Raw genomic sequence first — 15,791 nt, 5'->3', positions numbered from 1 at the left:
CTGAAAGTATTAGCCATTGCAATTAGACAAGAAGAAGAAATAAAAGGTATCCAAATTGGAAAAGAAGTAAAGCTGTCCTTATTTGCAGATGACATGATATTGTACATAAAAAACCTGAAAGACTCCATCAAAAAACTAATAGACTTAATAAATGAATTCAGCAATGCAGCAGGATACAAAATTAATGCCAAGAAATCTATGGCATTTCTATATACCAATAGTGAACTTACAGAAAGAGACTAAAAAAGCAATCCCATTTACATTTGCACCAAAAAAGTTAAGATACCTAGGAATAAACTTAACTAGGAACATACCATGTTCATGGATTGGTAGAGCAACATGATTAAAATGTCCATACTACCCAAAGCAATCTATAGATTCAATGCACTCCCCATTAAAATACAAACAGCCTATTTCACAGACCTAGAAAGAACTCTCCAAAAATTCATCTGGAATAAAAAAAGACCCCAAATAGTCACAGCAATCCTGAGAAAGAAAAACAAAGTAGGTGGGATCTCAATACCAGATTTCAAGCTGTATTACAAAGCCACTGTTCTCAAATCAGTCTGGTACTGGCACAAGAACAGACATATAGACCAATGGAATAGAATAGAGAATCCAGATGTTGACCCAAACCACTATGCTCAATTAATATTTGACAAAGGAGGCATGAACATATAATGGAGTTAAGACAGTCTCTTCAACAAATGGTGTTGAGAAAATTGGACAGATACATGCAAAAAAATGAAACTAGACCACCAACTTACACCATACACAAAAATAAACTCAAAATGGATACAGGACTTAAACATAAGATGGGAAACCATAAAAATACTAGAGGAATCCACAGGCAGCAAAATCTCAAACATATGCCAAAAGAACTTCTTCACCGATACTGCTCCTAGGGCAATGGAAGCTAAAGAGAAAATAAACAAATGGGACTACATCAAAATAAAAAGCTTTTTCACAGCAAAAGAAACCATCAACAAAACAACAAGAAATCCCACTGTATGGGAGAACATATTTGCAAATGTTGTCACTGATAAAGGTTTAATCTCCAACATCTACAGGCAACTTATACAACTTAATAAAAGGAAGATAAATGATTCAATAAAAAATGGGCAATGGACCTAAATAGAATCTTTTCGAAAGAAGACAGAAGGAAGGCCAAGAGACACATGAAAACATGCTCAATGTCACTAATTATCCGAGAGATGCAAATCAAAATGACAATGCGGTACCATCTCACACCTGTCAGAATGGCTATCATCAACAACTCACCAAATGACAAGTGCTGGCGAGGATGCAGAGAAAAAGGAACCCTCGTGCACTGCTGGTGGGAATGCAGACTGGTGCAGCCACTGTGGAGAACAGTATGGAGTTTCCTTAAAAAACTGAAAATGGAACTCCCATTTGCCCCAGTAATCCCACTCCTAGGAATATATCCTAAGAAACTGGAAACACCAATCAGAAAGGATATATGCACCCCTATGTTCATAGCAGCACAATTTACAATAGCTAAGATTTGGAAACAGCCTAGGTGCCCGTCAGCAGATGACTGGATCAGAAAACTATGGTACATCAACACAATAGAATACTATGCTGCTATAAAAAAAGAAGGAATTCTTACCATTTGCAGCAACCTGGATGGAACTGGAGAGCATTATGCTAAGTGAAATAAGCCAGTCAATGAAAGAAAAATACCACATGATCTCATTCATTTGTGGATAATAAAGAACATTATAAACTGATGAACAAAAAGATAGATACAGAGGCAGTAAAGCATCAAACAAACTGTCAAATTACAGCGGGAAGTTTAGGGAGAGGTGGGGAAGATAAGAGATCAACCAAAGGACTTGTATGCATGCATATAAGCATAACCAATGGACGTAAAACACTGGGGGGTGAGGGCATGTATGGGAATGGAGTAGGGGGGGCAATGGTAAGATATGTACACATATAATACCTTAATAAAAAATTTAAAAATAAATAAAAATAAATGGAGAAAAAAGAAAACATGATCTATGTATCTGCTGTCTACAGGAAACCCACCTCAGAAAAAAGGATTCACACAGACTGATGGTGAAGGGATGGAAAAAGGTTTTTCAGGCGAATGGAAATGAAAAAAAAAATCTGGGGTAGCAATACTTATATCTGACAAGTTAGATCTCAAAGTGAAGGACATAACAAGAGATAAGGAAGGCCACTTCATAATACTAAAGGGAAAAATCCAACAAGAAGAAATAACTCTGGTAAACATATACGCACCCAATACAGGAGCACCCAAATACATTAAAAAAAAAAAAAAAAACTTCTGGAGGATATCAAGGAAGAGATTGACAGCAATACAATCATAGTAGGAGACTTTAATACCCCACAATCACCATTGGACAAATCCTCTAAACAAAAAATCAGCAAAGAAACATCAATCCTAAATGACTCACTAGACCAGATGGAATTGACATCTTCAGAACATTTAACCCCAAAGCTACAGAATATACATTCTTCTCAAATGCACATTGGTCATTTTCAAAGATAGACCATATATTGGGACACAGACAAAGTCTCTTCAAATTCAAGATAGAAATCATATCATATATCTTCTCAGATCACAATGGCATAAAACTAGAAATCAACTACGATAAAAACAATTTAAAAAATAAAAAACCTGTAGGCTAAATACCATGCTATTAAACAATGACTGGGTTACCAGAGAGATCAAAGAAGAAATAAAAAGCATCATGGCAACAAATGACAATGAAAACACAACAATCCAAAATCTATAGGACACAGCGAAAGCAGTATTGAGAGGGAAGTTCACAGCTCTACAGGCCTACCTCAAAAAACAAGAAACCATGGTAATAAATTACCTAACCTTACAACTCAAAGAATTAGAAAAGCAACAAGAAAAGCCCAGCATAAGCATAAGGAAGGAAATAATAAAGATCAGAGCAGAGATAAATGACATAGAGACCAACAACAACAACAAAAAAGATCAACAAAACCAAGATCTGGTTCTTTGAAAGGATAAACAAAATTGATGAACCTCTAGCCAGGCTCACCAAGAAGCAAAGAGAGAGGACCCAAATAAACAAAATCAGAAATGAAAAAGGTGAAATAACAACCGATCCCACAGAAATACAAACGATTATGAAAAAATACTATAAACAACTCTATTCCAACAAAATGGACAACCTGGAGGAAATGGACATATTCCTAGAAAAATACAAGCTCCCAAAACTCAACCAAAAAGAATCAAAAAACCTGAATAGACCGATTACTACTGAAGAAATTGAAACAGCAATCAAAAATCTTCCAGCAAACAAGCTGACCTGGTCCGGACAGCTTTACAGGGGAGTTCTACCAAGCATTCAAAGAAGAACTAAAACTTATCCTCCTCAGACTATTCCAAAAAATTCAAGAGGAAGGCACACTTCCAAGCTCTTTCTATGAAGCCAGCATTACCCTAATTCCACAACCAGATAAAGACACCACAAAAAAAGAGAACTACAGGCCAATATCCTTGATGAACATAGATGCTAAAATCCTCAACAAAATTCTAGCTAATTGGATTCAGCAATACATTAGAAAGATCATACACCATGACCAAGTGGGATTTATTCCAGGGATGCAGGGATGGTACAATATCCACAAATCAATAAATGTGATACACCACATAAACAAACTGAGAGACAAAAATCACATAATCAATCAATTGATGCAGAAAAAGCATTTGACAAAACCCAACACCCTTTATTGATAAAAACTCTCAGCAAAGTCAGAATAGAGGGATCATACCTCAACATAATAAAAGCCCATTATGACAAATCTATAGCCAACATCATACTCAATGGGCAAGAACTAAACTCATTTCCCATAAGAATAGGAACAAGACAAAGATGCCAATTTCACCACTCCTGTTCGACATAGTATTAGAAGTACTAGCCAAAGCGATCAGACAAGAAGAAATAAAAGGCATCCAAATTGGAAAAGAAGAAGTAAAACTGTCCTTATTCACAGATGACATGATACTATACATAGAAAACCCCAAAGACTCCATCAAAAAATTACTAGACCTAATAAATGAATTTGGCAGTGTAGCAGGATATAAAATTAATGCCCAGAAATCTACAGCCTTTTTATATACCCATAATGAACTCACAGGAAGAGAAATGGAAAAAAAACCAATCCCATTTACCATTGCACCAAAAAAGTTAAGGTACCTAGGAATAAACTTAACCAAGGACATAAAAGACCTGTACTCGGAAAACTACAGGACATTGAAAAAAGAGACAGAGGAAGATAGAAACAAACGGAAGAACATATCATGTTCATGGATTGGTAGACTCAACATCATTAAAATGTCCATACTACCTAAAGCATTCTTTTTTTTTTTTAAATAAATCTTTATTGTTTAGATTATTACAGTTGTTTCTCCTTTTTCCCCCCATATCTCCCCATCACCTGGTTCCCTCCCCCCCGTTGTCCTTATCCATAGGTGTATGATTTTTGTCCAGTCTCTTCCCATACCCCCCACACAGACACCCCTTTCCCCCTGAGAATTATCAATCCACTCCCATTCTATGCCTCTGATTCTATTATGTTCACCAGTTTATTCTGTTCCTCAGATTTTTAATTCACTTGATTTTTAGAATCACTTGTTGATAGATGTTTGTTGTTCATAATTTTTATCTTTACTTTTTTCTTCTTTTTAAAGAATACCTTTCAGCATTTCATATAATACTGGTTTGGTGGTGATGAACTCCTTTAGCTTTTTCTTATCTGTGAAGCTCTTTATCTGCCCTTCAATTCTGAATGATAGCTTTGCTGGGTAGAGTAGTCTTGGTTGTAGGTTCTTGCTATTCATCACTTTGAATATTTCTTGCCATTCCCGTCTGGCCTGCATGGTTTCTGTTGAGAAATCAGCTGACAGTCGTATGGGTGCTCCCTTGTAGGTAATTAACTGTTTTTCTCTTGCTGCTTGTAAGGTTCTCTCTTTGTCTTTTGCCCTTGGCATTTTAATTATGATGTGTCTTGGTGTGGTCCTCTTTGGATTCCTCTTGTTTGGAGTTCTGTGCGCTTCCTGAACTTGTAAGTCCATTTCTTTCACCAGGTGGGGGAAGTTTTCTGTCATTATTTCTTCAAATAGGTTTTCAGTATCTTGCTCTCTCTCTTCTGGCACCCCAAAAATTCGGATATTGGTACGCTTAAAGCCATCCTGGAGGCTCCTTATGCTATCCTCACACTTTTGGATTCTTCTTTCTTTCTGCTTCTCTGGTTGGGTGTTTTTTACTTCCTCATATTTCAGCTCTTTGGTTTGACTCTTCAGGTGCGGTGGTCTACTCTGTATATTCTTTATTTCAGACAGTGTATGCATAATTTCTGACTGGTCCTTTTCCATTTTTTTAGTATTCTCATTTAGGTCCTTGAAGGTCTCTTCAAGTTCCTCAGCGGTTTTTAGAAGATTCTTGAGTAATCTTATAACTATGGTTCTGAACACTGTGTCGTCCATTAGTTTGCTTTCATCTATCTCTCCTACTTGTGACATACTCCGATGTCTCCACATTTTGGCTGCCTCCCTGTGTTGATGGAGTGGCTTTGTGTGGTCGGTGACCTATAGGGGCCGGTAGCTCAGCTTCCCCAATCACCCTAGGTGGTCGCTCTTGGTACTCCCCTTTGTGGGCTGTGTGGAAAGTCTTGGTGAAGTTAAAAGCCCTGATTGCTGTTGGTACACTGAGAGGAATTGACCTCCGGTCCAATTGGCTGTGAGGGCCTGCTGTCTATATAATGGAAGAATTGCTGTGCTGGAGACACAGTAGGGCTTTGGTGCTCACTGAGTCTGCCTCTTGAATGTGTCCCTTATGAGTGTGGTTGAAATCTGGTGACGTCCACACCGACAGAAAAGTCACTCTCACTCGCCGATCGGCCGAGAGTCCTTCCCGTAGGCGTCTGGGTCCCCCGCGTGTCCCCAGAAACTGGAGTTCAGAGTGGTTGGGATTGTTGGTATCACTGGCGGGAGTTGATCTCCAAGCCAGTTGGCTGTGAGGATCAGCAGTGTCTCCGCTGGGAGAGCTTCTGTGTTCAGCTTGGATGGGGCGGAGTCTCAGGGTGGCGCAGACAAGCTTTGTTTTCCCGTCTGCTCTGCCCTAAGAGGGGCGGTTTCTCCGTGCCCGAATTAATGGCTGCGTGCCTCTGAGAGAAGGCAGCTTTCGATCCTCTCCCGCTGCCTAACAGACCAGTTTCTCCCCAGCTGGGGCTTTGTTTTTCTCCCGAATGAGAAATCCAGTCACTGGGAGGGCTGTGCTCAGCTTGGATGGGGCGGAGTCTCAGGGTGGCACAGACAAACTTGGTTTCTGTCCGAGCCCTAAGAGGGCCGGTTCCTCCGTGCCCGAATTAATGGCTGCGCGCCTCTGAGATAAGGCCGCTCTCAAGCCTCGTCCGCTGCCAAACAGCCCAGTTTCTCCCCGACCGCAGCTGGATTTCAGTGCAGTCGGCGGCCCTGCTTTTCTCCCAAACGAGAAAGCCAGCCACGCAGCGTCTGCTGCCCTCCCTCTCCGCGCGCGCCGCGAGCAAGCCTGCCGCGTATTCAGCCGCCCGCCCTTTCCGCGCTCACGGATCTCCGCACCTCCACAGCTCCTGAGGCTCAGCGTCCCCCTCTCTACCTAAAGCATTCTATAGATTCAATGCAATACCTATTAAAATACCAATGGCGTATTTCAAAGATCTAGAACAAACTCTCCAAAAATTCATCTGGAATTAAAAAAAGACCCCGAATAGCCACAGCTATCCTGAGAAAGAAGAACAAAGTTGGAGGGATCACAATACCAGACATCAAACTATATTACCAAGCCACGGTTCTCAAAACTTCCTGGTACTGGCACAAGAACAGACATATAGACCAACAGAACAGAATAGAGGACCCAGAAATTGACCCAAGCCATTATACTCAATATTTGACAAAGGAGGCAAGAGCATACAATGGAGCCAAAACAGCCTCTTTAATAAATGGTGCTGGGAAATTTGGTCAGATACATGAAAAAAATGAAACAAGATCACCAACTTACACCATATACAAAAACAAACTCAAAATGGATAAAGGACTTGAATGTAAGACGGGAAACCATAAAAATCCTACGAGACTCCATAGGGAGCAAAATTGCAGACATATGTCGTAGCAATATCTTTACAGACACAGATCCTAGGGCAAGAGAGACTAAGGAGAAAATAAACAAATGAGACTACATCAAAATAAAAAGTTTCTGAACAGCAAAAGAAACCATCAACAAAACAACAAGAAAGCCCACTGCATGGGAGAACATATTTGCCAATGTTATCTCTGATAAGGGTTTAATTTCCAAAATTTACAGGAAACTCATACAACTTAACAAAAGGAAGATAAACAATTCAATAAAAAAATGGACAAAGGACCTAAATAGACACTTTTCAAAGAAGGACATTCAGAAAGCCAAGAGACATATGAAAACATGCTCAAAGTCACTAATCATCCGAGAGATGCAAATCAAAACAACAATGAGGTACCACCTCACACCTGTCAGAATGGCTATCATCAACAAATCAACAAATGACAAGTGCTAGAGAGGATGCAGAGAAAAAGGAACCCTTCTTCACTGCTGGTGGGAATGCAGACTGGTGCAGCCATTGTAGAAAACAGTATGGCGTTTCCTCAAAAATTTAAAAATGGAACTGCTATTTGACCACTTCTAGGAATATATCCAAAGAAAACAGAAACACCAATCAGAAAGGATATATGCACCCCTATGTTCATAGCAGCACAATTTACAATAGCTAAGATTTGGAAACAGCCTAAATGCCCATCAGCAGATGAGTGGATTAGAAAACTATGGTACATCTACACAATGAAATACTACTCTGCTATAAAAAAAAAGGAATTCTTACTATTTGCAGCAGGATAGATGGAAATGAAGAGCATTATGCTAAGTGAAATAAGCCAGGCAGTGAAAGAAAAATACCACATGATCTCACTTATCTTACCTTATAATAGACAAATATGCAAATTGACCGCACCTTCGCTACGCCAAAGCCACGCCCACCAACCAAGCCACGCCCACCAACCACGCCCACCAGGAAACCGTTGCAGGGACGCTGGGGTGCGGTGGAGCCCAAGGCCCGGAAAGCCGCCCGGGGCTTTCCGGGCCTTGGGCGCCAGCCGGGTGCCTGCTCCGATCGCAGGAGCAAGCCGACCCCCCAGGTCGGCTTGCTCCTGCGATCGGGTTGCAGGGACGCTGGGTGCAGCCGAGCCCAAGGCCACCGCCCAGGGCCAAGCCGGGACCCTGAAAGAAGGCAGAAGGCGGTGGCCACAGCCAAGGCCTGGGTCCCCGGTGCCGGCAGAAAACTGGTGCAGGCAGCCAGGTGAATGAAGGTCTATTGCACGAATCTTCGTGCAAACGGGCTACTAGTTTATGAATAATAAGGAACATTATAACCTGATGAACAAAAAAGATAGATACAGATGCAGAGAAACATCGAACAGACTGTCAAATTATAGCAGGAAGACTGGGGAATGTTGGGGGGCGGGTAGGAGATCAACCGAAGGACTTGTATGCATGCATATAAGCATAACCAATGGAAACAAGACACTGGGAGGGGTGAGGGAATGTGCTGGGGGTAGGGGAGGCCGGGAGAAGGTCAACTGGGGGGCTGGGGGGGAAGGAGACATACATACTACTATTTGTAATACTTCAAACAATAAAAAAAATTTAACTCAAAAGTCACCCATTTTAGCCATCCTATGTACAATTTTAACCACCATATCCACATTTTTGGCTTTAGCACATGTCATGGATTATATTTTGCTATTTATCTTTCTCATTGTCTCTTCAACTAGAAATGTAAACTGCAGAGAGGCAGAGTTTTTTATTGTCAGTTTTGTTCACTATTATATCCCCAGCTTCTAATGCAGTGTCTGGCATATAGTAAGTGTTCAATAAATAAATGACATGAGAGAGAAACCAAGATGGCAACATAGGTAAACACCTGAATTTGCTGCCTCGCACAGCAACTTCAAAACTACATCTAAAAGACAAAACGGACATCATCCAGAACCACAGGAAAGCTGGCTGAGTGGAAATTCTAAAACTAGAAGGAAAGAGAAAAGCACACTGAGACTCACAGGACCTATGGAAGTAAAGACAGAGGTACAGAGGCGCGCGTGCAGAGAGGGCCGGCAACTGAGTACGCGGCTGTCTTTTTCAATCCACAGGGAGACACAAGCTCCCGAACTGCTCTGAACTCCAGTTCCGGGCGAGACTCTGGGGACCCAGATTCATACAGGGAGAAACTGGACTGTCTGGAAGTGGACAGAACTCGAGGGCGGCTTTCTCTCAGAGGTGCTTGCAGCAATTACCAAGGGACATTGAAACCCGGGCAGGGCTGACTGGAAGCCATTGCTGTTTGCTCCACCCTGAGACTCCGCCCCATCCAAACTGTGCACAGAGACTTTTGCATATGAATAGCCGGGTCCTTTGAAATCTAAACTTACCTAACAAACTGCAGCTGAGTCAGTGAGACCCAGAACATCCAAAAGAAGGCCCAAGGCCCCACAGCAGCTTGTATTGCTTCACAGCTGGGCCTCATCTGGGCACCTCCAAAACCCAAACAAAGAAATCTGCAGATCTCTCCATAGCTCCTGCTGGGTGGCCTCAGGCAGAGGCTAAATTAGCACCTCCTTGGAGATCCAAGAGCCACTGTACCCAGGGGTCAGAGTAGGAACATCCAGATTACAACTCCTCAGATCCATAAGGGACACACTCAGGGGGCAGACTCAGTGAGCACCAAAGCCCACTGAAGCAAGTCTTGCCTCATAAGGGTGTCTCCAGCACAGAAGTTCTCCCATCATAGACACAGCTGATCCTCACAGCCAATTGACCTGGAGGTCAATTCCTCCCAGTGATACCAATAACAATCAAGGCTTAACTACAACAAGACTGTGCACATAGCCCACAAAGGGGTGCACCAAGAGTGCCCACTTCAGGTAAATGGGAAGGCTGAGCCACTGGGCCCTATAGGACACCTAGCACACAAAGCCATTCTATCAACTCAGGGAAGAAGCCAAATGCGGAGACAAAAAAACAGGTCACAAATGACAGAAATGGAGGAAAGCAAACTACTGGATATAGAGTTCAAAAGCACAGTTGTAAGGTTTTTCAAGAATTTTCTAGAAAAGGCCAATAAATTTAGCAAGACCCTCGAGGATATGAAAAAGGACCAACTAGAAATTAAGCATACACTGACTGAAGTAAAAAATAATATACAGAGATCCAACAGCAGACTAGAGGATCACAAGAATCAAGTCAAAGATTTGAAATACAAAGAAGCAAAAAACACCCAACCGGAAAAGAAAAAAGAATCCAAAAATATGAAGATAGTGTAAGGAGCCTCTGGGACAACTTCAAGCGTACCAACATCAGAATTATGGGGGTGCGAGAAGAAGAGAGAGAGCAAGATACTGAAAACCTATTTGAAGAAATAATGACAGAAAACTTCCCCCACCTGGTGAAAGAAATAGACTTACAAGTCCAGGAGGCACACACAACCCCAAACAAAAGGAATCCAAAGAGGACCACACCAAGACACATCATAATTAAAATGCCAAGGGCACAAGACAAAGAGAGAATCTTAAAAGCAGCAAGAGAAAAACAGTTAGTTACCTATAAGGGAGCACCCATACGATTGTCAGCTGATTTCTCAACAGAAACTATGCAGGCCAGATGGGAGTGGCAAGAAATATTCAAAGTGATGAATAGCTAGAACCTACAACCAAGATTACTCTACCCAGCAAAGCTATCATTCAGAATTGAAGGTCAGATAAAAAGCTGCACAGATAAGAAAAAGCTAAAGGAGTTCATAACTGCCAAACCAGTATTATATGAAATGCTGAAAGGTATTCTTTAAGAGGAGGAAGAAGAAGAAAAAGGTAAAGATAAAAATTATGAACAACAAATACATATCTATCAACAAGTGAATCTAAAAATCAAGTGAATAAAAAAACTGATGAACAGAATAAACTGGTGAACATAATAGAATCAGGGGCATAGAAAGGGAGTGGACTGACAATTCTTGGGGCCAAAGGGATGTGGGGGGTACAGGAAGAGACTGGACAAAAATCGTACACCTATGGATGAGGACAGTTGGGGGGGTAAGGGCAGAGAGTGGGGTGTGAACCGGGTGGAGGAGAGCTATGGGGGGGGGGGCGGAGGAAAGAGGAATAACTGTAATAATCTGAACAATAAAAATTTATTCAAAAAATTTTAAAAAATTAAAAAAATAAATGACATGAGGGAAGGAAATCCACAAACTGACTGGGTCCTCCTTATAATTCATCAAACTCCACAGGAGAGGAAGGAGGCAGAACTTGGCCAGTAAGTAAAATCTGATTTGTACTTAAAATGAATCAGCATGATGACAAATATCAACTTCAACAAAAGATCAGAATAGCCAGAGTCAGAAAGGCAAACTAGGTCCAAACCAAGCAGGCATCTTAAATGACTAAAAAATTAAGGGCATTTAGGCAGCCAACAACTAATTCTGCCACATACCTAGTTGTTAAGCCTGTGGCTTTTACTTCTGCTTGGTTCACCTGCTTATATATCTGTCTCCAGAAGGCTTTAAAGACTTCTCACTCTTATTTTGGCACTTTTGTCCTCAGCCCAGGCAGGATTGGTGATCTTAGGAATGATATGCAAGTCTACTCCGTGCCTTCCAAAGTTTCCTTCCCTCCCTAGAGTTTGAGAGTCCTAAAAAAGAAAATGGTGATAGCACTCCCCCAGGTAGCACCTAGTAGACTCTCCAGGCTCCCCCTGGGAATCTCTTGCTTTGGCCCCCGTTGTCTATCTCATTGCCTGCCACTTGGATTTCACCTCTCTCCCTGGATCCTTTAGTGGCATCAGAATTGTGATTTAATTTCTGGATGCTGTCTCTTTAATTACCTTCAGCACCTTACTCAAAAGTCTCTGAGCAGCTAAACCCAGCATCTGGGGATCCTACTCCTACAGGAGTGGTTTAGAGCAAAGGAATAGAGAGAAACTGGAACATAACATTTCTCATAGCCATCTCCCCCCACTCACAACTTCTCCTCAACACTAGGGGGTGCTACTCACACAGTCATTTTATCCTGTTTTGTGCCATACAGATCCCACTGCTTTGCTCTTCACCCCTAAACCTCCATCAGCCGTGTCTCTTGATTAAATGTTTATCATTAAAGCCTAAATCTATGATTCCTCCTGAAATATGGGTAAATCTTGCACCAGTTCCTTAAGCAGAAAAAGACTTACCATTAACTAGGATTTTGACCTTAACCTATAGAACCTACTTGAAATACTGAGAAGGAAGTCAGGGGATTTGTTGTTGTTGTTAACTCCATTGAGTATCTAACAAAGTCCATGTATTTCCTTCAGGACCAGGCAAGTAGAGTGAACTTCTTATTCTGATTGAAACGAGAAAAGAAAAATCCTGCTCTGAAGGAAGAGATTATTTGTGGCATTCCCATTATTAAAGAAGAAAGAAGATAAATTATTTGGGTCAGTGGATGAAAAGAAAGGAAATGTACCAGGAGCTGCTCTGAAGCTGAGCAAGAAAAAATTCCCAAGTTCTCACAACACGCCATCCCGTGAGCCCCAAATTCTGAACCTCCAGCTCCACACTTTTACCCTCCTCCCAATCACCTCATAAGGGGATTCCCTGCCCTAATCTGACAGAGGTTTACAAGTAGGGGATAGTGGAAAAGGGAAGAGTCCCCCATTCCTGACATCATTAGTTGAACCCCTGACCACATCTCCCTGCAAAAATACTGTTTATCGAGTGGCCAAGTACAGTAGTTCTGTTGGAACTCTACTTTAGAGCATTGCAGGTTACAGCTAATCACCATGCATAAAATGGTTTCTATGGAGAATGCATTCTGATTTCCACATAACTAACTCACTTCTACAAATGAACCACTGGAATTCTGCCATTCTGATATAGGGACTGCCTGTGCAACTCTCAAATGAGAGGAAGATGTATTCATGTCTTTCAAGACTGACAGGTTCATAGGATAAAGAAAGATTGTGTGTTCTTTTTGCTTGAGAGCTTTCTTACATTGCCTTTTGATCATTCTAGAGATAAAGAAACATGTTCTCTTCCTTTTTTGCTGGGTCTCAAAGGAATCTGAGGCACTGACCAAAATATCCGTTATTTCCTGTAGAGTCAAACAAAGGTGTTGTGTCTCACTTGCTTAGAAATGTAAGAAAACAAGTAAAAGTCAAAAGGAAGTTTAATTTTAGCTTCTTTTGGGCACTTTGGTCATGAAAACTAGAGCATATCTGATAGAAGTGCACTTCGTTACCAAAGCTCAGAGATTTTGAGTTTATCTAAATTCAGATTATTGAACTGTACTCTAGCCACTTTAGTATATTTGTATATGTGTTTGGGGGATGGGGTTGACTCATGCAGTCTTCTCAGTGAAGCTGAAGTCTAGCTAACTCTGAAAAGATGCCATTACTAAGTGAGCTGTAGCTTCATTGTTTATATGCAAGCTAGCCAACAAATCATATTTATCCTTTTTGGGGACACTTAGCAAAACAATGCAATTAACTTCTAATACATGGAAATGTTTCTACACTGCAAGTTTTTTCTGAGGGGGAAAAAGACATGATTTGAAAACAGTAAGAGATGAAACATGCTTTTTCATATGAGGCATTGGTAATTAACATTTTTACATACAAAAAAATGTCCTGCAAGTATTTAAAGAACATTCAAATAAGTCTCTTTTGAGGCTATGGCTAAACTGTGTGAGGATAGTGACAAAGTTCAGTAAACCTTGATAATCATGCATTTGAGCACATGCTATGTGCTAAGTACATTACATCTATTATTTTCTATAATCCTCACTAAAGCCCTTGGGGAAAAAATTAACAGTCCCATTTTATAAATGAGGAAATTAAGGCAGAAAGATTAAGGAATTTGCCCAAGTCTTTGCAGCTTGCAAATAGCAGAGTGGACATTTGAATCCAGTTGCTTCTGACTCAGAGCCAAGCACTCAGCTAAACTGTTGCTTCCAAAATGGCAAAAGTCCTGCTGCCACTATTAAACATTAGCCACTATGGCCAAGGATTGCCCAGGGGCATCTTTGTAGTGCAAGCATCACATGTAAAACCCTCCCAAGGGTTTTCTCTGTAGGAAAGAGGGCACTTGCAAGAGGAAGGTGATCTTGAATATTATTGCCAATATCAAGTCCTTAAAGTTAATCTACTTTATGCAATAGATGGTCTTTAAGTAAGTATCTTTTAGAAGTAGAATATGAATAATGCAATCTGCATAAAAACAGGCATAATGGCTTATAGGGGATATAGGTGCCCTGCTTGGGGGAACTGGCAGACATAGGGGAACAAGCATGCACACATAGACATGTGTGCACACACATGCATGCACCTTGTGGAGTGGCCTTGCTACCACACAAAAGAGAGAGGCAAGGCATGTGTGTGCTAGTCCTATCTCTAGCCTTATGTAGAGGCTTGTTAATATTGGGAGGCTCAAGCCTGGTGACCTGAGCTAGCTCTCTTGAGGCTATGGCTAAACTGTGGTGGAAGTTTGGATCACTTACTCTCATTCACCCCAGGATAGCCCATAAAGCTGTAGAGGTATAAATCCTTCCTCCTGGAAGATGAGCAATGTCTATCCATTCTTGTGGGTAGACCTTTGTTGCTCTTCCTTTGGACATGGCTGTTAAGCATCAGGAGCAGAGCTATGACCTTCCATATCTCCTAAAATTCAGTATGTTAGAAATGCAATCAGTTTGTACCCAATAGAACCTACTCCATCCCAATTTCCAACCAAAGCTCTGGATATTCATGAATCATTATGACTGTTTCATTTCAGAGAGGTCTGCTGATTTGCCTCTAAATTTCTCTGGATGGTGAATAGGGGTGGGTTTAGCTGCCCACAGCAACTGCTAGTCCCACTATCTGTGAAAGCAGGGTTTGTATCTGTATCCCATCCTCCACTGACTGGGTGGGCCCAGCAGGAACTTGTTCTCAGGGCTCTGAATTTTCCTTCTGTAGTGTCATATTCCCCAGGCCCAAGGACTAAAGAAAAGCAGAGCCATTGCCTTGTTGCTAGGGCAACCAAGCAGGTGCTCTGAATCCAGTGGTTCATAACAAAACACTCAATTTCTCCTTGCTGGGAGGCAAAGGTTGTTCTAGCTAGGGTAGAAGTTACATTCCAAGTGGTCAGAACTGGAACAGTGTTTGCCATGTGGCATCAGAAGGTCAGATGAGCCAGCTAAATCAGCTTACATTGAGCTGGCAAGACAAAGAGTTAATATGTAACCCAAAGGCCAAGGATGGGGTAGAACTAGGACTTGAAAATCTGGCAGACTGGGGTTCGTTCAGTTTACAAGAAGGTAAGGCACAAAGAAAGGTGTCCAAGAGCACTGCTGTAAAGAACCTCAGAGTGTTCATAAGTGAAACCAAGATACCATGAAATATAAAAGGATACATGGGTAGATTTATTAGCTTCAGAGCAAAGTATGCAGCCTTCTCCCTCCTGACAGTTTGGGGGTGAGTTGGAACAGGTCCTGTCTCCATTCAGTTCCAGGCCCATGGGTGTACATCAGTGAATCATATTATAGAAAAGCTCCTTTGTCAGAGCTGTGATATTACCTTGGCTCCAGTCTAGTGACTTTTGTCTACTTTGACCACTGCTTGACCACAGATTAGGTGAGATCTCAAGCCCCTTCTTTCAGAAGGTCTCCTGTACCAAAGCTTTCAGGTAAGCCT

General features: G+C 41.5%; 1 long non-coding RNA gene across 2 annotated transcripts in view; it reads right to left on the bottom strand.

Moving 5' to 3' along the window:
• Positions 1-15,791, bottom strand: part of LOC129151606 (uncharacterized) — a 183,810-nt gene that overhangs the window by 124,501 nt on the left and 43,518 nt on the right. The gene's annotated exons all lie outside the window — the stretch shown is intronic.

The sequence above is a fragment of the Eptesicus fuscus genome, chromosome 15 (assembly GCF_027574615.1).
Source record: "Eptesicus fuscus isolate TK198812 chromosome 15, DD_ASM_mEF_20220401, whole genome shotgun sequence".
Lineage (NCBI taxonomy): Eukaryota > Metazoa > Chordata > Mammalia > Chiroptera > Vespertilionidae > Eptesicus > Eptesicus fuscus.
This window is presented reverse-complemented; position numbering and strand designations above follow the sequence as displayed.